The sequence below is a fragment of the Tachypleus tridentatus genome, chromosome 12 (assembly GCF_004210375.1).
Source record: "Tachypleus tridentatus isolate NWPU-2018 chromosome 12, ASM421037v1, whole genome shotgun sequence".
Taxonomy (NCBI): Eukaryota; Metazoa; Arthropoda; class Merostomata; order Xiphosura; family Limulidae; genus Tachypleus; species Tachypleus tridentatus.
This window is the reverse complement of record NC_134836.1, coordinates 87,626,659-87,648,856: the sequence shown is the minus strand read 5'-3', so window position 1 is coordinate 87,648,856 and position 22,198 is coordinate 87,626,659. Positions and strand designations below refer to the sequence as shown.

At 34.9% G+C, this 22,198-nt stretch overlaps 1 protein-coding gene across 9 annotated transcripts in view; it reads left to right on the top strand.

The window, feature by feature from the left end:
• The window catches only part of LOC143233915 (uncharacterized), a 123,057-nt gene that overhangs the window by 33,545 nt on the left and 67,314 nt on the right, over window positions 1-22,198 (top strand). For 2 of the 9 annotated variants that reach the window (XM_076470802.1, XM_076470799.1), the window contains exon 2: window positions 7,632-7,733. The exons of the other annotated variants lie outside the window; for them this stretch is intronic. The gene's annotated coding sequence lies outside the window, so the exon portion shown is untranslated. The remainder of the gene's footprint in view (window positions 1-7,631; window positions 7,734-22,198) is intronic. 9 annotated transcript variants of the gene reach the window in all.

The following is a 22,198-nucleotide window of genomic DNA, read 5'->3' as shown; positions in this document are numbered from 1 at the left end:
TGTGTTGTTTCCTTAAGAATTGGAGGGAGGAAGTTGTCCTAACTAGACTACGCATTGGTGACAGTTTTGTAACACATTGTTTTCTTTTATCTGAGACTGATGCACCAATGTGTGGTCTGTGTGACACTCAAATTACAATAGCCCACATATTAGTATCGTGTCGTCGTTATGACTGAACAAATGCACAATTTTAAACATGTTTGGTTCACAGGTTTACCCTTGACGCTGGACAGTGGTGTCATTGACGATGGTTTCACTGTCCACCTTACAAATGTGTTAAATATTTTGAGGGCCATTGGTCCTTTTAACGCTATTTATGTTTTTTTAATCACAAATTTAGCTTTGCTTTGTTTTAACATGATTCCTTTTTTCAAATCTTAATAATTATATTTTATTTTAATTTTTTACTGGTTGTTTGGCGCAGATTGCCTACTTGCTTTGCGCCATAAAACGCCAAACAGCCAACCAATTATCCATAATTTGAAATTTCAAAAATTGGTTTTCCAGTATATTCTTATCATATACAAAAACGGAATACCAAAGAATGAAAATATCAGTTTCTATGCCTCTTTAATCGAAGATAATAATGGATTTCTTTATGGAATTAATTATACAGTTCTTCTTTACGCAGCAAATTTCAGGAATTTATGTAAACATTGCTTAATTTTTGACAAACAAGTATATTTACTTTTCTTATCGCCTTTTATTTAGAAGAACTTATTGGAATTTAAAAATATAATTGTTTTTGAACAGTTATTAAACTTATAGCATAATTAACTTGAACACTTCTCAGTGGAAACAGGTAAATTTTGGATTAATTTATGTCGAAGTGATTTTGATGATGAAATCGTTCTCTTTGACGTTGTCATACGTTTCATCCCAATTACGACTAAGAACCTTATGAATTCTTAATGTGTATGTAAAGTATATAGTTTCTTATGTATGTTTTGTTTTAATGAAGTTTAAACTCAGTCTAGTAAAAAAAATTCTGTTGCTGGGTGTAGTATATGAATTATTGATTACAGAATCATCGCCTTTGTAAAATTAAATTAATTTTTAGAATCGCAAAGGTATTGTGACAGTTTTCCGCCACAATACAATATAAATGACCTGTGCATATTTCTCGATCTTCTGCGAAATTGGAAAATATAACGACTGACAAATTATTGGTACTTTCACAATCCACAAATGATGTACACTCAGTAATTACAGTAGTTTGCTGTTAGTGGTATATGTTGGATATTCGTATTTAGGCTAAAGAGAGAGTGTGGGTGATCTAATTTGCTAGTGGTGGAAGATCAGTAGATTTTCGACGATTTAGCGTATCTGTATTAGTATGTACGGATGCTCTTAGAGAAGCTTAATAAATATATGAGAAGGTGGGACACGACACATGTTTTCAGCAATTAAGATACACTGCTGGCCAAAATCTAATAAGGCCAATGAACATAAAGAAAACATATGCATTTTGCGTTGTTAGACTCAACCACTTATTTGAGTAGAGCTTCGAAAGATGAAAATAAGAAAAGGGAAAATAAAAATAAAAACCCTTTTAAGAATTTACTAGAAAAATGTGAACACTATGAAATTAGCATAAATACTAGCTGATCAAAAGTTTAAGACCATACCAAAAAGAAGTCCTAAACAGGGTAGGAAATGCCCAACAAGAGGTTTCAGTAGTGAGTTGTACGGCCGTCATTGCGAATAACTTCAAATATTCGCTTTGGCATGGTCGATATAAGCATTTGCAGAAGGCTGGCTGGAATGTTATTGCAAGTGGTGAAGATGGCTTCACGAGGATCATGCACTGTTTGGAATTGTCGTCCATTTCTATAGACTTCCTTTGCCATCCACCCCAAACATTTTCAATGGGGTTCAGTTCGGGCGAACACGCTGGATGGTCCAAAAGAATCACGTTATTCGCCATGAAAAAATCCTTTGTCCTGCGGGCATTGTAGATTGCAGCGTTGTCCTGCTGAATGATCCAGTCATTTCCACACAAGCGAGAGCCTTCAGTCAATAAGGATGCTCTCTCCAACATGCCAATGTAGCCAGCTACTGTTTGACAACCCTGTATAACCTGAAGCTCCATTGTTCCATGGAAGGAGAAAGAACCCCAGATCATGATGAACCTCCTCCACTGTGTCGAGTAGAAAATGACTTCGGTGGGATATACTTATCGTGCCAGTAATGTTGGAAGCGATCTGGACCATCCATGATAAATTGTTTCTCATCAGAGAACAAAACCTTCCACTTTTCTATGTTCCATGTTAGGTGTGTCTCAGCAAAGTTTACCCGAGCTGTTTTGTGGTGTGGAAAGAGTCGTGGCCTTTGAAGACGTTTGCGGTTTTTAAAGCCTTTCTCTCGTAGATGCCATCTTATTGTTCTTGAGCTCCATTCTGCGTCCGTAAGGGCCTTAATCTGGTTCGACGATTGGCTGGTGTCTTACCGGACAACCTGTCGAATCCTCCTGCTCAACGCTGGCGAAATTTTCTTGGTCCGACCATTTGAATTTCTCGTTCCGTACCCTCAGGATATCATAGGTATCCCAACAACAGTTTTACTACGCCCAATCTCACCAGCGATGGCACGTTGAGAGAGACCTTGCTTTTGCAGCTCGACAATTCTACCATGTTCAAACTCTCTCAACTTTTCAGCCTTTGCCATGTTTTTTATCCAATGTAACACAGGAGATGTTAGTGAGAGATGTTGACAACGCTAATGCTTGAACACAAATGACAATATCGTTACGTGTTTATCAATTAACGCTTCTTTTCAGTATGGTTGTAAACTTTTGACCAGGTAATATTTAGGCTAATTTCATAGTCTTCACATTTTCCCTATTAAATGCTAAAACGTTTTTTATTTTTATTTTCCCTTTTTTTATTTTCGTCTTTCGAAGCTCTACTCAAATAAGTGTTTGAGTCTAACAACGCAAAATGCATATTTTTTCTTTATGTTTATTGGGCTTAAGATTTTGGCCAGCAGTGTAAATGTCATGGCAAAAAGAGGTTCCTAAAATGTGCCCTATTTAATCTAAATGTCATTTCTAATCAAAATGTTTGTTTGTTTTGGAATTTCGCACAAAGCTACTCGAGGGCTATCTGTGCTAGCCGTCCCTAATTTAGCAGTGTAAGACTAGAGGGAAGGTAGCTAGTCATCACCACCCACCGCCAACTCTTGGGCTACTCTTTTACCAACGAATAGTGGGATTGACCGTAAAATTATACACCCCCACGGCTGGGAGGGCGAGCATGTTTAGCGCGACGCGGGCGCGAACCCGCGACCCTCGGATTACGAGTCGCATGCCTTACGCGCTTGGCCATGCCAGGCCGTAATCAAAATGAAGATTGATTACAAACTTTTTCTATACATTGAAAGAATTTACTTCTTGTACAACACAGAAAAAGCATTAGGATTATTTTTTCGATTATGTTGTTTAATTAGTTCAGAATTTCTCTTATAGATTTTATAGACAATGTTGTTTAGAGGTAGTCCCCCAGTGGCACAGGGGTATGTCTGCGGAATCATACCGCTAAAAACTGGGTTTCGATACTCGTGGTGGGCAGAGCATAGATAGCCAATTGTGTAGCTTTGTGCTTAATTCAAAAATCAATCAATCAGTGTTTAGAAGTGAATGATTTAAAATAAGTTCGTCATAATCACGGAATGTTTTCGAAAAATAATATTCATAATATCTTGCATCTGAACTGTATTACCAATCCTTTTCTAAAAGTCCCCAGCTGGTACAGCGGTAAGTTTACTGATTTACAACCCTAAAATCAAGGGTTCGGTTCTCCTCCGTGGACTGAACAGATATCCCGATGTGGCTTTACTATAAGAAAACACACACAGCTTTACTAAGGTCCTGTTGAGCATATTCATCTCCATCTTTTGGTACATATTTCTTTCTGATGTTGCTTGAAATGTAGAAACACTATTCGCATGGGTGGTTGGAAATAGAAGACTAGGGATGTGTGATAAAATCGATAGGACGACTTACTGATTTTGATTGTGATTCAGAACAAGTTTATTATTTTTCAGTAACTGAAATGGGTTTGGTACCCTGTATCATTTTATATTGAACGTAACCTAATTATTTCTCTGAAGACACACGTGCATTCACTTTATATATGAATGGCATAACTGAAATTCGATATGTTAATGAAAGCAAAGCATATGCAGTGTGCACATAAATTCTTTGTTTTTTTTGTCAAGCACAAAGCTATACAAAAATTGTTTGTGTTCTGCCCAGATAGGCATCGGAACCTGACTTTACAACATTATAAGCCCGCAGACTGACCTCTTAGCCACTAGGGCTCAGCCGTAAGATGTATATGTGTATTTGTGCAGAAAATGAGCGACAGGTGTTACGTGCTTCTAACGTTTTATTTTTTGTTTAAATTGACGACGTCTCGTAAAAATACAGATTAATCTCGCGGAAAGTCTAATAAATGAAATTTAACTCAATATTACATATAAAATATTTAATTACTCTGAATACTGGAAATAGTTTATGTTTTATGTATTTGATTTTAATTTCGCGCAAAGCTACACGAAAACTATCTGTGCTAGCCGTCCCTAATATAGCAGTGTAAGACTAGAGGGAAGGCAGATAGTCATCACCACCCACCGCCAACTCTTGGGCTACTCTTTTACAAACGAATAGTGGGATTATCTATCACATTATAACGCCTCTACGACTGAAAGGGAACAAGCATGTTTGGTGTAGTGGGGATTCTAACCCGCGACCATCAAATTACGAGTCGAGTGCTTTAATCATCTTTATGTATTTGACAACTGCAATTTACCGTTTTGTAGTTTTTTACATTTGTCCGTGTCACAGTAGGAGATACAACTCTTTCTCGAATATTTAACTTCATGTGAATATTTTTTCAACATAGTTATTCTTAGTCCATAACTAGTTTGGCGATATTATAGATTATCTTTAAATTTGAAGCATCCCAAACGTGAGTACTTAGTTTTAACTTCAGTGAGACTTACAGAAACTTGGAGAATATTCTTGCACACAGTAGGTATTTCATACTTCTTAAAAACCGAAAGAAAATTTAAATTCCAAGACGCATGTGATAATTACGTTTCAACTGCTGTTTCGCAATTTGATGATACCGATGTTCATATTGCTAACGAGTCATTTTGTTATGCTTTCAGTGTAGGGAATTACACGTGCTTTCCTTTCCTCCGGGCATAAGTAATCGAAGCTTCATAGAAGAATGCCACAACTTCACTTTTTCCCCCTTTTTTCCTTATACATTCCGCCTCAGTCTATTTATTGGACTTAAGTTTCTGAACCTTCTTGAAATATTTAGTCATCCTTCTGTTCAAACAGCTTCGTGTTTAAACTTCGCTTCGTTAACAATATTTATGTTTGTATATACATGTACACTCTGGTACGTCAGTGTCTAAGTGTGTGTTATATAAACTTTCTCTGCGACTATTTTTTGTCCATTCACAAATAAACAAACTGGTTAGGCTCTTTCTTCTGCGTAATATCCTTTAATTCCAAGCAAGAATCTGTTATTTGATAGAATTAGAATACTGAAGAAAAGAGTGACAGTTACGTGACGATGCCTCTCTCGGTATGACCTAACCCGAATAGGTTTGTAGTTGAACTTTTATATTTAGATATAAAGTAGTATGTACCATTATGTATACTGAATGTACTTCCGCAAGGCACCCGAAAGTGTTCTATTTCAAGAGTAAATAAAATCAAAATTCAGAGTAACAAATATTTTTATTTCTTCCATTTGTAGTTCATAAGTAATTGTGTGCCTATAGAGTACCTAATCTTTCTCGTGATTCATGGCACTAGCACGTTTATGTTATCACTACAATACAAATTGCAGTGTTAAACCTCCCTTATATGACGTCATTTTAATGTTTACTAGCTGACTGACAACCTCTGTGGACGTACAACATTAGAATTTTGGTTTCTATACCTGTTGTTTTCATATCACAGACAGCCTGTTGTTTTGCTCTGTGCTTAATTTCAAACTGACAGACAGCAAACATAATACTATAAGGTGGTGCGAGTGGTTAAAACAGGTGATCCCTTTCGAGGAAATTAAAAAGTTAATAAATAAAAACATATCATTTTTGATATGTGCACAGAGGTTTTCTACTCGTATACGTTATTTCACTTAGTATATTCGTGAAAAACCTTCAAAAGAAGATTTTGTTTTGCTCTATATATTGTAAAATAATCCAGCATGGAATTTGTCATAAACTTCAGGTGCAGTACTTAATACCGATATGCAATTAACAGTAAAAGCATTAATTACAAGAGTCCAAAGTATCTCCAATGTAAAAACTTTTTTTTAAACAAGTAAATTTATGACGTTTGCTTGTAACAATTCCAATAGATCAGAGGACTTTTCTAGACTACATTTAGAGATGTAATGTAGATATTATTTCATACTTTTCAGTGCTTAAATATTGAGGATATCGTTCTATGTACTTAATTTATCATTGCTTAAGAATAATGATGGATCTCAGGTGGAACGAGATAAGGGAAATATAATTACTGGTAACTGTGTGCCTATGTTCTTTAACTGTCAGTAGGTCTGAGCTGTACTGTAGATCGTAGCGAAAAAAACTACGTGTTTTGAAAAGTTGGAAGACGTTGAGATCTAAGAAACTGTTGTCAAGATCTGATATAACGGAAGGGAATTGTTATGTCAACAATTTAATAAATAACAGTGAATCATTGAAAAATGATTCTTTGTGTTATCTAATTAGCAATCTCATAAGAACCCATTGGACATCTCGATGTGTAAGGGTATAATTTGTATTTCTAATATTTTATTTGATTAATTATTTATTTTTTAGCGCAAAAAGGTGGGCTGTCTGCACTCTGTACATCGCGGGAATCTAACCTTGGATTTTATTGTTATACGTTTGTAAACATGCTCCTGACCCATCGAAGGATCCAATATTTACTTTTTGACCACATAATCATCGCTTGAGCACATGGGAAACTAAAAGATTTTGATGTATATTTTTTTATTCCCGCAAACGTATTATACATTCAACTGATTCATGGCCAGGTGGTTAAAGCACTCGACTTGTAATCCGAGGGTCGCGGGTTCGAATCTCCGTCACACCAAACATGCTCGCCCTTTCAGCCGTGGGGGCGTTATAATGTGACGGTCAATCCCACTATTCGTTGGTAAAAGAGTAGCCCAAGAGTTAGAGGTGGGTCATGATGATTAACTGCCTTCCCTCTAGTGGGTCGTGTGGGTCTTACTGGAAGACTCTCATGACCCATCAGTGGGTCGTGTGGGAGCCACCGTGTTTAAACAATGATAAATCAAAGTAAAATATTCTTTTTACTCCAGAATATTCGTTACTCATGCACAAAAGAAACTAACATGTATATACCGATTGCATATTTGTTGACTGAAGTTCCAGTAGTACTGTTTAACAAATGAATAATTGAAATTGGACTTGTGTTAAAACAATTTTGCATACATTCTTAAATATGAATTGTATTCTGTTGAGCCTTATGATGTTATGAGTTTGTTGTTAAAAATTGATCAGTGAGTAATATATTTTTAATGTTTTAAGACATATCGTTAAATACTTATGATTTCATGTTTGTTTTTTTCAAGTTTGGAATACCTCCTTGACCTGGTGATAAAGGCGCTCGTCTTGCAGTCGGAGGTTTACGGGCTCGACTCCCAGTCACATCTTATATGATCGCCTTTTAAACCGTAGGGCTTTGTAATGTTATAATCAATCCAACTATATAGTAGAAAAATAACCCAAAAGTTAGCAGTGAATGGTGATAATTTCCTTCTAGTCTATCGCAATGCCTCTTGTAGCTTGTTTAGAAATCCAGACCTTTCTCTGTAGTTTTTGTTTGTTTTGTTTTATAGGGACTATTGTTGTTTATTAAATTTTGCGCAAAGATACTAGAGAGCTATCTGTGCTAACAACCTCTAATTTGAAGTGATAAATTATAGGTAATGCAGCTAGACAACACGTGGGTTACCCTAATCGATTAATGGAATTGGACAGTCACTCACATAACGCACCCACGGATCCAAATTACAAAGCGCGATTTTATTATTATTATTATTTTAATGGTGACTTGTGGTAAAAGGAAAATAATAATTTTTAAAAGTTGCTCGCTAAAATGTGCTGGTTTCCGTCATGTTGAATAGTTTTTGTTTGTTTTCGTTAAAACAAAAACAGCTAGAATTATGACGTAATTTTAATCACCCTTACTTTCACCTTGTTATCTTTGACACCTAAAACGTTAAATACGTAGAAACACCCCTTTCTTTTGCTATGGATATAAAAGACTCTATTTCAATGATAAAGGGAGGTCTGGTAGCCACTAGTTTGAGGTGTGAGCTAATATATTTATGAATATATTATCTTTTCTACACTGGAGGAACATCGTTTACCATGTGCTTTTCATATATTTAAAAGTGTTTTCATTACTACTGTTATATAAATTTGGTACGTTAACAAGGATTGTTCTCTACCTTTTCTTACATAATTGATATAAATTGAACTATGTGTTAATTTAAATAAATTGCTTTCTGGTGGATAGGGATGCAATAGCAGCGTAGAAATGATATTCAGTTAAATATATTTTGATCAAAATTATAATTTTATGAAATGCACTGCATCCAGTGTCATGTTACACATAGTTTGTCCTCCGAGACCTTTGCAGTTTTTACTTTTTTTTTTGCTCCTAATTATTTCATTTATAAGTATCTCGCATCATATGAAATTGTTACAATAATGCCATGGGATATTTGTTCTTAACAATTTGCGTATGACAACAATCAAACGAAAAATTACAGTAAGTATAGCACAGCAATAAAATTTGGCTTACTAGACAAAACTCTATAATAAATACCTTTTTGAAAGAAACAGAAAAAAAAATGCATGAGGGCTATCTCCTCTAGTCGTCCCTAATTTAGCAGTGTAAGACTAGAGGGAAGGCAGCTAGTCATCACCACCCACCGCCAACTCTTGGGCTATTCTTTTACCAATAAATAATGGGTTTGATCGATCATGATGATGCCCCTACAGCTGAAAGGGCGAACATGTTTGGTGTGACGGAGATTCGAACCCGCAACCCTCGGATTATGGATTACGAGTCGAGTGCCTTATCCACCTGGCCATGCCGGGTCCAATTTCTTTTAACTGTTATTTTGTATAAACATTTGAAATCTGTGCATGTATACGAGGACTGTTTAAAAAATACGCGGACTGTTTGAATTGCGCGGCTCCAGTTGGTTCCAGGGGAATCCGCTTGGTGTCGCTAGGTTCACAGATCAGCTTATTACGACGCCATTTCCCGATTCCAGATATCTTCATTTGTGTATTAGCTACGCGGTTTCAAGTGAAGTGCGATTTATTCGTTTGGCGGATTTCAGAATGAATGACCTGAAGGAGCAACGACTTGCTGTGAAATTTTGTGTTAAACTTGGAAAATCTGCGACTGAAACTTTCGCTATGCTTAACACGGCTTACGGTGATGTTGCTATGAAGCGTACGGCATGTTTCAAGTGGCATGAACGTTTCAAGGATGGTCGACAGTCCATTGAAGATGATGAGCGTCCTGTACGTCCTTCCACGTCAACTGACGACCCACACGTCGACAAAATCAACACCCTGGTGCGGGCAAATCGACGTCTGACTGTCAGGGAGCTTGCTGAAGAGTGTGGGATATCAGTTGGATGTTGTTACGAGATTTTGACCGAAAAATTGAAGATGCACCGCGTTGCTGCGAAATTCGGCCCTCAGAACTCGTGAGTTTTTGGCCAAACACTCGATCACTGTTCTTTCCCACCCACCCTACTCACCTGACCTTGCTCCTTGCGATCTTTTCTTGTCCCCCAAACTCAAAAGAACCTTGAAAGGAAGAAGATTTGAGACGATTCCCGAGATTAAGGCAAATGCGACGAAGGAGCTGGAGGACATTACAAAAGAAGCGTACCAGGACTGTTTCAACAAGTGGAAACACCGTTGGGATACGTGTGTGCGTTGGGGAGGAGAGTACTATAAAGGGGTCACAGACCTGTAACTTCTAAATAAAGTACATTTTGTTTTATGGCGTCAGTCCGCGTATTTTTTTAACAGACCTCGTATACTACAAGAATGTATCTTTTAATTCTATGAACTTATGAGTGAATACGATGAAAATATTTAGTATGTCAACCCCACTATATCTTCTAATATTCAGTGCCGATCAGGCTTTTCGCATGGTACCAGTACTCATTGCAGCAGAACTATTAGTGGTCTAAGTAATATATGCGCATTATAACTTTAATGAACAATAACGTTTATGGTAGCAACTAGATTATGACTTTTATAGAGGACTAATTGTTACATTTGTATATATGGTATTGCTCTCCCCCAAAAAAAAAATTTAAAAAAATTGAAATTTTGCTCAATAGAATGTTATAACCATACTCTTTCATTTCGTTATGAAAGCATTTAACGAAATAAGATCTATGATGATGACTTTATATTGTGTTTTTCCAACACGTACGTTGAAATGTTCCTTTCAGGAATTTTATTTTACAAAATTTCGTCTCACAGCATGTTTCACAAACCGTAGAATAACTGTCTTTTTTTTCAGTTATATTATTCTTATCGTATAGGCTATTTCAATTACTTTAAAACCCCGTCACTACAGTGCGACTCATTTTCATTCTGACTTACCACATATGAATAGAAGAGTAAAAAGTGAACGTAAATCGAAATTCATGTGTCTAATTAAACATTACTGTGTATTTTTCATATTCAAGTACAGAAAGTGAGACTACTTTGACAGTTGGAGAATATTTAAGAAAGCGAAATATTAATATAAGGTAATGCATACATTACTTTTTTTTTAAATGATTTACCAATTACAAATTCTATGCTTATAACATTACGTATGCGAAATGATAAAAGCTACGTCAGGACTACGAGATAAAATTCCACTTTCTTTTAGTTATTCACAGTAAAGCATACGAAAGTTTATCGATAGTTGAATGTTAAATGTATAAATGGTTTTAATGACAAGTTTATACTTTATTTAAAATATAAAGTTTTTATAATTACTATAATATTTACGTTACAACACCTCACATATTATTGTTGTTCGTAGGGTAAAATTTAATTAAAGTTATACGAGCTAGTCTAACAGAAGCTATAAACAGTGAAATAAACAGCTTTGCTATATATAAAAAAATATTTATGTTAAATTAAATAACACGATATTTGAATAAATTGCGTGTTTTAGGTAACTTTTTGTATTATAAATTGTAACTGAAACCGCCACAGCTAACCAAGCCATCAACCTTATAATAAATAGTTTGCGTGGCTTCTGGCGACATTTTCTGTGGTTAAAATAGCAGAATGTTAAATTGGTTCAAATTTTCTGCACTTTTTATTCAGTGATTATTACATTATTATTCGGAAAACATATGTAAGGGTTCAAACTAAGTTTGAGTGTACTAACTTACAGTTATGAGTTAATTTTATGTTCACCAAAACGTGAAATTTAGTGCAGAAAAGATAATTTAGAGGATTAATCTGTTATATCTAAACCAATTTACAATTTTGTCTGAGCACGTACTCTCTCAATTCATGTGCATTAGCTCAACAACGAGTAATTGATTTTACACCTATTGTGTCCATCATACTAGTTTATCTTTGTACTTCCGTAAATTCTGTAAATATATAATCATCTAGATCTAGATGGTACATTCAAGTAAATGTAGGACAAACAAGCACAGTCAAAATCAATAACTACTGTCTTGAATGCGGAGGTTTAATACATTATATTGAAACAACTTTGCAGTCCATGTCACCACGTCTGTTCGTGGTTTAACAACCATGCATCTCGACAATAATCTTGCAGTGTAGTTTCCATTAAAAAGGGCAACGACATAATCATGCCACGTTCAAAGCACACCAATCGTCCATGCTGGCTTTCCATAATCTATCTATTGTTTGCGGCACGAGTTTCATTAGTTCGATCACACAGAAACTGGCATGTTTTCATATGGAACAGCATAAAAACTCTGAGATGTGCCGCAGATGAACGGACATGTGGGTGCTAGTAATATGCGTTGCTTTTCCAGACAGAGATTTTTCTTCATTATGTTGTGTACTGTTACCTGAGAGCACATACACGCCTTGTACAACTGTTATATGTTTTCACCGTTTCTCATTGTAGATACGATGTCTGAGGTACGATTTGTAACAAGTGTCTTTTTGAATGATCTTGATGTTCCAAGATGAACCGTATTTCTTTAATTTCCAGTATCATTTAATACAAGGAACATTATCTTATTGGAAATTCTAAACCCCCGATCTGAAATAATTTTTTATGGTACGTGTATTTGGATAATTTGCGTCAGAGAGGGCTTTCACACGTCCTTCCAGAAACCGACAAGTTTTTGGTGGTATCGCATTATCTCCGAAATTCCAAACAACGTAAAAATGTAGTTTTTTTTTTTATTTTAAGCCACAATTTTATATCGATCGTAGTTATTACGTGCCCCCTGCTAGTACAGCGGTATGTCTGCGGATTTACAATGCTGAAATCAGGGGTTCGATTCCCCTCGGTGGGCTCAGCAAATAGCCTAATGTGGCTTTGCTAGAAGAAAACATAAACATAGTTATTACGTGTCTTGGTGATCTGCATATTTCAAATTATTTACGTATAACGGACTACTTCCTCTGAATACATAAAAAAAGGAAAGCACATTAGGTGAAATGTTTCCACACAGCTCGGAGGTACATATGGTAGCGTATAATGGTAAAAATCGGATTTCAGAATTTGCGGTTGATAGATTTCGTTTGTTTTGAATTTCGCGCAAAGCTACACGAGGGCTATGAGTATGTTCGGTGTGGCGGGGATTTGAATCCGCGACCGTCGGATTACAAGTTTAGTGACTTAACCACCTGGAAGATGACTGCTCTCCCAAGTTAAAATAAGAATAAGGAAAAGATAAACATAAAAAAATGAAAAATAAATAAATAAAATAAAATAAAAAATTAAAACGAAGTACTGATATGTGGTGGTAAGATAAAACTTGCATGTTGAAGTTAGCATTCCTGCCCCCAATATGGTAGAGGCACTAAATTAACACAACACCAGAAAAGTGATAGTTTACTGTGACTGTTGTGCTTTTATATACGGCTTAAGGTGTACATCCGCATAAAGTAGTGCCAAATTCTTAAATGTCCTTATTTTTAACTAAAAATAGTTAATTAGTGCTTCTACCATAATGGGGGCAAGAATGCAAACTTCAAGAGCTAACTTCAAAGTTGTAGACATTCATTAGTGTTGGCCAACATATAAATCTACGGACTCATGCACTGGTTTCTTTAGTTTATAAATTCCTTATTTCTGTTGCGACAGATGAGGTATTTTTATAGAATAACCTCTCCTTGGCTCATGATCATCTTTCGTCTCACACAATTCCATCTGTAATCTCCATTTTCTCACATTTATAACAGTGCCCTTTTTCTGACATCATTTGGGAAGATTTTGTATTCTATTTCCTACATATGTTTTGTCTGTAATTTATGGTAGTATATCATTTAGGTCTCAGTTGAACATCGCGCGTTGGATGGTTTAGTTAATAATTGTTTGCCAACTTCTTTCAACCCTTCAAAAGATTTTGTAACAGAGTGTTTATGTGCCTATACTATTTGATGTGACAAATCCGTAATTCCTGGGTGATAAACTTATATATATATATTTGTAACTTTAATTAATTCAAGTTCCTACGTCAATTAGTCAACTTCCTTTTCCTTAAAAATGTATATCTATTTTGCTTTAGCCTAATTCACATGTCTTTGTTTGCTAAAGCATCTATGAATTGGTCACATGTCAAAAATCGTATTATTTCCATGGAGCTCTGGTTAAAATAATTGAGCAAGCTTTTCTAAATATTCCACAAATTTGGCTAAGATCTTTTGTTTCCTTCAAACCCAGCTCCAGAATTGTGCTCAGAATACTTCCCTTTGATGTATCCAGTGCTTGATAGTTGTTATGGTTGTCATCTTTTAATGTCATTAAAACCGGTCTTCTTTAAATGAGCAGAAAAATAAACGAATTTTTCTTTATTCCAACTGTTCACTCTGAAAATTGTTTAGAACTGAACCTAATATACTTCGTATGGTACCTTTTCATCAAAGACTTGGATTCTCGATTGGGTATTGTTGATGAACTAGCCAGCTAAAATCTGGAATTCGATTAGGTTATGATGTAACAGAATTAGTTCAGAAAGTTCCAACAGTCATATGTGGCACAGCAGCAGTGAAAACAGGAATAGACCAGATGTCTTGTTTAATGGTGTTGGGAACATTGTTAAAAATAAAGAAACAAGTGAAAACAAAGTTGTACTTGTGTTGGTCCATGTATATGTCAGTTCAGTTTCCAGATGTTTTATCCTAGCGTCATATTTTTGCATATTTTCCTTATTAATTAATATATATCTTTCTATACTTCATTGATATTCATTTTGTATTACTTCAATTTTGTCATTACGGTCTTTCTACGCTACATAGATGTTTATATTTTACTATTTCAGCTCTGTTGTTGTAATTAACTGTTTTGAATATATTCAATAGGTTCTTCTATCTTGTCATGGATCAAATTTACTTTTGTTCGTGTTCTTTCCTTGGTGTATTCTTTTTGATTATGCGATAAAGGCCCGGCATGGCCAGGTAATTAAGGCACTCGAGTCGTAATCCGAGGGCCGTGGGTTCGAATTCCCGTCATAACAAACATACTCGCCCTTTCAGCCGTGGGGACGTTATAATGTGATTGTCAATCTCTCTATTCGTTTGTAAAAGAGTATCCCAGAGTTGGCGGTGGGTGGTGATGACTAGCTGCCTCTCCTCTAGTTTTATACTGCTAAATTAGGGACGGCTAGCGCAGATAGTCTTCGTGTAGCTTTGCGCGAAATTCAAAACAAACCAAACCAATTATGCGATAAAAAATAAATACCAGCCGACTGAACGAAAAAGAGAGCATTTTATTTTATTACCTACCATTTACACACGGTTTCACAAATTAACGACAGGCCTAATACGTAAATAAAACTAAGCAGTAACTTGTTAAATTTCCTGTCATATTTACGTCATAAACTCAAAACCGACCGACTAAGACACATTTGTAACCAAGTAATCGATCGACTATACTTTAACAAGCTTTCTAAAAGCTAACAAATCTTACTCTCTGACCAGGCCAGGTGGTTAAAGCACTCGCCTCGTAATCTGAGTGTCATGGGTTCGAATCTTCGTCGCACCAAACATGCTCGCCCTTTCCTTCGTGGGGGCGTTATAATGTATGGGTCAATCTCACCATTCGTTGGTAAAAGAGTAACCCAAGTGTTGGCGGTCGGTGGTGATGACTAGTTGTCTTCCCTCTAGTCTTACACTGCTAAATTAGGGGTGGCTTTCACAGATATCCCACATGTAGCTTTGCGCGAAATTCAAAACAAACTAAACTCTTTGACCAAATTATCAACTGACGAACTCTTTAACTGGTATTCTTTCTATTATTGTAGTATTTTTGAAATATTTGGAAATTTGAAACGTCACGTCAGATCTAAATACTCAACGAATTACTATTTCCTAGATTATGATAACAGTCTATAACAAAAGCATACACTGCGATGTTACAAGTGTTTCACACTTTTTGCATTCAGTTTGCAAGAAGCAGTCGATTTCTTGATGTGATTTATGTTTTGTTTTAGTTTCTCTCTTCAAAACTTCAGAAGGTATTAAGATAAATTTAACTTTTGCAACTTCTTTTTTTTTCTAAAAACAACCATTTAACCAAATATTTTACAATAATAATGGTTGATAAAATTTTCAAGAGTAAAAACAAAAAAATCAATTCAGTAATATTTCGCTAATGATAATTTTGTTATTAAAATTAACGGTTAACATATAATAGCTATTAGATTAAAAAAATATGTATACATTCGTAAACGATATGGTTACGACATAAAGTGTCCAAATGCTAGAAACAAAAATGAACGGTCATTGAAATTATTTACTTATAATACATGAAGTTATTAGAATAGGTAATGGCATAATTTGACAAGACCGCTGTAATTATTAAATGATCAACAAATGTTTGGCATGCGTGTAATCGTTGTTTAAAGCTTGAGCAGACTATAGTTGAAGCTTGAGAGAAATGCACCACTCTGAAGAAAACTGCAAACAAAAATCATAAGAACATACGGAAAATCCATAACTTCCGTTTTATTTAGTGCTATTAAATTTAATAACCACACATTACAACTGCCTTACGATGGTCTTCTTTTAAAGCATACTAATTGACGTACCCGTTTAACACACGGGGAAGGTATAATGCCCCCTTGAGGGTAACATAGGAAGGGTTATATCTGAACACCTATCTTTATGTCACACCTTAGCGAGCCCTAAGGATACATCAGGTTTGATAACGATCCGTCCAGCGGTTTGTCAAAGTATACTCATTGTATGGGGAAAACCTAGCGGTCTTAGGAGTGATGTGGGTCGTCAGATCCAAACCCTACCCTCCCTTCTCGTTTCATGTCCGGTGTACCCTGATGATACATGCCGTGGTTATCTTAATGGTCAACATAAAGTATGATAAATATCAGTCTTGCGGTTAACCTGTTATGAAAGGACATACACTATTTTTGTCAAATAATGGTTTAGATAAAGATTACATATTTAAAGGAAACAGTTTAGTACTGCTAATACTTGTTGTATCAATACGTCTTTTAAAAGCAAGCAGAAATTTAAATGCATTATGTTGCAGTTGACTAGAATATGGTGAAATTGATAATTGAACAAACAGGTATAAGGTGTGGCAACGCATCATGTTGACATTCGTGATTATTAGCCCTTGCATTGGTTTGACAGCTTACACACCGAATTACGCTCAGAATATTTAAGGAAGTACTAAAATTTCTATCATGCCTAATTTATATTCAAATACTAATAAATTTACTTAACAAAAGAAAGATAATATTATTGACGTCAAAAATGTAGCTTTGATAATATTATCACCCAGGCTTCTGCTAATGATGGTTTTATTATTATTATTTTCCTTTACTGACTAAAATATGTTCAGTGCAGTTTTTGAAATGGAATTAAAGTGAAACTCTATATATGTGAGAATGGCTGGTTTGGGTTGAGAACATTTTTTATGTAGAGGAGCGTACAACGTTTCGACCTTCTTCGGTCATCGTCAGGTTCACAAAGAAAGAAAGAGGTAACTGACCGATAGCTGACCACGTTTGATGTTTCGGTGGATTTCTGTTTTAAACTGTGTATCGGTTCTTGTAATGTTGAGGTTAAGAAATGATATTCGATTGCTTTCTTCCTGTTCACATGTGAAGTTAATGTTGGGATGTATAGAGTTAATGTGATTGAAAAAATTAAGTATGTGTTCTGTAGATGTGAATCCCGCACTCGTGTCATCTACATATCTGTACCAGTATAGTGGTGGATGTAATGCTGTGTTAATTGCTTGTGTTTCAACTTGTGTCATAAAAATATTGGCTAGAGCTGGTGATACTGGGTGGCCCATGCTTAGGCCTTTGGTTGTATATAGTTGTGGTTGTTGAACACGAAGTTTGTCTTCATCGTGGTGAATTCTATGAGGGTTGCCAATTGGTTAAAATGTCGGATATAGAGTTCTAAGGCTACCTTGCAGGCTTCAGCGGTTGGGACTTCTGTAAAGAGGGATATCACATCGAAACTGGCCATTAAGGCTTTATGATTAAGTTGATTAAGATTAGACTTCAAATTAAAAGAGCCTTTGATGAATGAGCTGGCTGATGTTACATATTTGGAGAATGCCCATGCTATGTATTTACCAAGATTGTATTTAAACGTTTAATTACAATACCAAATTTGTTCACTGACATGTATAGTGTTTTATCTGAAGAAACTGTTAGGTAAGCTTAATATATGTCTTAATATATTAGTGAAATGAAAATTCTCTGACCACGTTTTCAATACGTATTAAATAAAACAGGCTTAGTTTTATTAATACCATTAAAACCCCTCATACACACAGGCGCACACACACACTTTGCGCAACTTGTTTAACTTTTTTATTATACGTTCTATGAATCATAGTTTCCTTTTATATTTAGATAGAGGATCTGATTGCGTTTAATCAGACAAAAAATATTTATTTTCCATATATTGGTTGCTTTCTTTTCTTGTTTAGATTATCGACAGTTAACAAACTTTTGTTAGAAATGTGGTTCTTAAACTGGGGAAGAAATATCTCCTGGGGAGGGCGTGAAATTTGGGAAAAACAAATACTAATGCCAATTTAAATGTGGGTCTCGTTGAACCTGTGGCACATATTCTACAATTATAAATATTCACTGTTTTTTCTCAGTACATACAGTTCATACAATAACCACATACAAGAAGCAAGTAACGTTCTGTAAAATGTGAGGGTGAAAGGGATACATTTATATCGTATATTACTAAACTGTCACATTCATAAACTTACGTTACTTGTGTGAATATGAAACATGACAACATAGCGTAGTTTAGAACATCCATCGAACTAGAAATCACTATTCGAAATTTCTTGGTCCGTTATATTATAACTAAATAACTATTAAATTTGTTGTTTCTTTAAATCATCCAGTTTATTTTGGGTACCTTAACCCCCCCCCTTTATTACCATAAATTTTAAGATGTATTTCTTTATATCGTATGCTAAACAGGTTTACGTATATACATTGCTTAAAAGCGACAGATTGAAAACTACTTTATGTCCCCTACTTTTACCCTGTTGTCCCAGTCATTAAATTTTAATATTGGTTTATAAATGTATTACAAAATCTACAGACTTAGTTCTAATAACGTAGACAACGAACGTAACACAATGAATGAATCAGCCAATAAATGCTCTGTAAAACTTATATGTATGCATGTTGCAATAAATTTGAATATACAAGTTGGGCATAAATTTTACTTCATATAGCTAGGAGGGCGCAAAAACTGGTTTTCATTTGTATGCAAATAGTCCTAGAACTTCATTATAAACAGCTGTGTGATTCGGTAGACCGCTTGAGCGTAGGTAGCAGGACTGAGGCGTGAGTTAGCATAGGAGATCAGACGGTGACACCCCCCATTGTGTAGTGTTATTGCACGATTTGGTTATGCGGTAAAACACATGGCGGAATTCGATTGACGGTGTTGATGACGTCACTCGATCACTCTGATATTTCTCTCTTGGATGCTGACTCAATAGGACGTCTGCTTAACAAACTGGTTTAAAAAAACCGAGCGATAAATACTCATTTATTTATTTATACTTCTGTACCCTTGCATCTCTTCCCTGTCTTTTATTACGACAATTTTGCATGTAGCTTTGGTCGTAATCTGCTCTGCCATTACGTTTTATTTCTAAATTTATGTACACGTTGTATATTTTAGTATTGCTCTTATATTTGTATTCTTGCTATTTTAAAAACAAATATGAAGTAATTCTCTATGTTTCATTTTTGAACCTCCTTATGTTTACTACTTTTATCATCTTGCTTAATACAAATACCTGTGGTGCTAAGAAATATTAGTTATATTAATATTAAGACATTGGACTTTAAACTGTGGATTGCGGGATCGAAGCTACTCACTAAATCCACTCTTTCAGAGTTTTTGTTGGTAAAAAGAGTAACTAAATGGTTGGCGGTGGGTGGTATTGATTAATCTGTCACTTCAGAATTAAGGACGGCTAGCGCAGATAGCCCTCGAGTACGTGTGTTAAATTTGGTAAACAAACAAATTATTTGACTTTAATATAATTTGAATATTTATCTCTATATTTTGTAAGCTATGTTTATAGTATATTAATTTAAACGTTTTGTACTGTTTTTTAGAGGGGGTTTTGGAATGCCGTGAATGTTGAGATTTGACGTTATGTGCATGCGACATCTCGTATTTTCAAGATATTTCAGATATAGCAAATATTGTAACATAAAAATAGGATGATTTGATTATTTAACTAGTGAGTGAGTTAATTGGTTAGTAATTAGTTCAGTACTGTAAATTTTGAATATTTGTTTCAACAGAGTAAAATGTGAAAATAAGTGACTTTTATTTTGTAAGTTAGGCTTTAGCTTGTAAAATTTGTACATTACAGTGGAAGAAATAAATCGCTTTTGTTATCTTTAAGAGAGCTGTACTTTTGCATTATTTTTGGTGAATAATGAAAAATAACCCGTCCAACAATAGAAATCGTCATAATAATATAATCCTCAATACAAACTGTATGTGTACGATCATCGAAAGTGATTGCTCGCTTCCAGTAAATTATCTGGTAGTGAGTACTTCGATTTTGTCGAGTACTGGGAATGTGTCAATATTGATTATATAAATTTAAGTGTCATTGAAACAATTTTACAGCTGGTTATAAATAAGTGTAAAAAGTGGTGTCTAATTGAGCTTTATTTTCGTCGACAAAAGTGAATTTTATACTATTTATGAAATGTAGTTCTAAGTTTGGGTTTGGTGTATAGATGTAAAATCTGTATTTGTTTTACGATTGATTTAATACTGTGTGTGGGTTTTCTTACAGCAAAGCCACAGCGGGCTATCTGCTGAGTCCACCGAGGAAAATCGAACCCCCTGATTTTAGCGTTATAAATCCATAGACTTATCGCTGTACCAGCGGGTGACTGATTTAATAGTAATACTACTATTGTTTTAATATTGATTATGTTAAATACCGTCTAACTTTTATACATTTAATATTTGGATTTCAACTCACACTTTTCTGTCAGAAGTACAGATAGTGTTATTTCTCTCTGTGTTTCTTTTTCAAACGCACTTTTTCTAAACTGTCTACAAAAACTGTCTGCTTTTGAATCCATGGTTATAGGGCCCTTAGTAACTGATAATTCATGGTATAAAAATGAGTCAATAATTTAAAGATTAATATAAATTGTTCTATGATAATGTTATGCATTTGCAGCGGTGTATTTATATATTTTACCCACAGTTACATGATTTTCCACCAGGGTTACTATTGCAGTTATATAGTAATTACTCGAAAATTTATCACTAATATTTGGAATATACACAAAAGGTAAAAAAAAGTATTTTAGTTGAGGTCGGTATAGAGATTGAATAATTCACAACTCGGTTTCTATGACAGCCAGAAATGGCCGTATCAGATTCGGTTGAAAATATTGCGTGACAAAATGATACTGTATTATAGAGGTCTGTAGAAATTAGATCCTTGATATTTCATGACGTAATTAGACTTTGATCGAAAACAGATTATGGTTCTCTATTAGATCGGACAAGATTTAACTGGCATGTTTGAAAAGTGTTTCTGAGTTTTGCCTATTTTAGCTGATAAATAATGTTTTTGTGTTGTTGTTGTTTTGTTTTTTAATTTATTGGCTGTTTGCAACAGGACTGTTTGCGTCAATAAGTTATAATGGTTAAACCACAAAAGAAGTCTTCAAAAAGTACGAGGAGGTTAAGAAGTGCAACAGAACCCTTATGTAAGACCAAATCGTAGTCTACAGTTCAATACACTTGGGTTAAAGACGGCACATTTTTTTGTGCAAGTCTTCTCTTTATATGTTAACAAAAATTGAAAGTATAATATACGGAAAATCCTTACATAATCTCCAACATAAGGGTTTTATGACTTATGCACAAGATTGTTAAAGGCTTTCCATATCTTATTCTCCATATTCACAGACAGTAATTCATCGGACTGATTGTTACTCTGTAATGGTTCCTTTCTTTGATTGTTACTCTGTAATGGTTCCTTTTTTTGATCGTTACTCTGTAATGGTTCCTTTCTTTGATCGTTACTCTGTAATGGTTCCTTTCTTTGATCGTTACTCTGTAATGGTTCCTTTCTTTGATCGTTACTCTGTAATGGTTCCTTTCTTTGATCGTTACTCTGTAATGGTTCCTTTCTTTGATTGTTACTCTGTAATGGTTCCTTTCTTCTATTAAATGCAGCTTTTACTCCTTTTCTAGATGTTCTAATGTTTTAAATCTATAATTCTTAGCATTCTGTGAATCTGTGTTGTCATAGACATTCCTTGTGTTTTTCCATGTTTCATATTATTATACTTTTCAAATGGAGATGTTAATGTTTTTCGGCTTCACGTGTATCCACGACCATTATTAATGTAACCAAAGGTTAGTATTT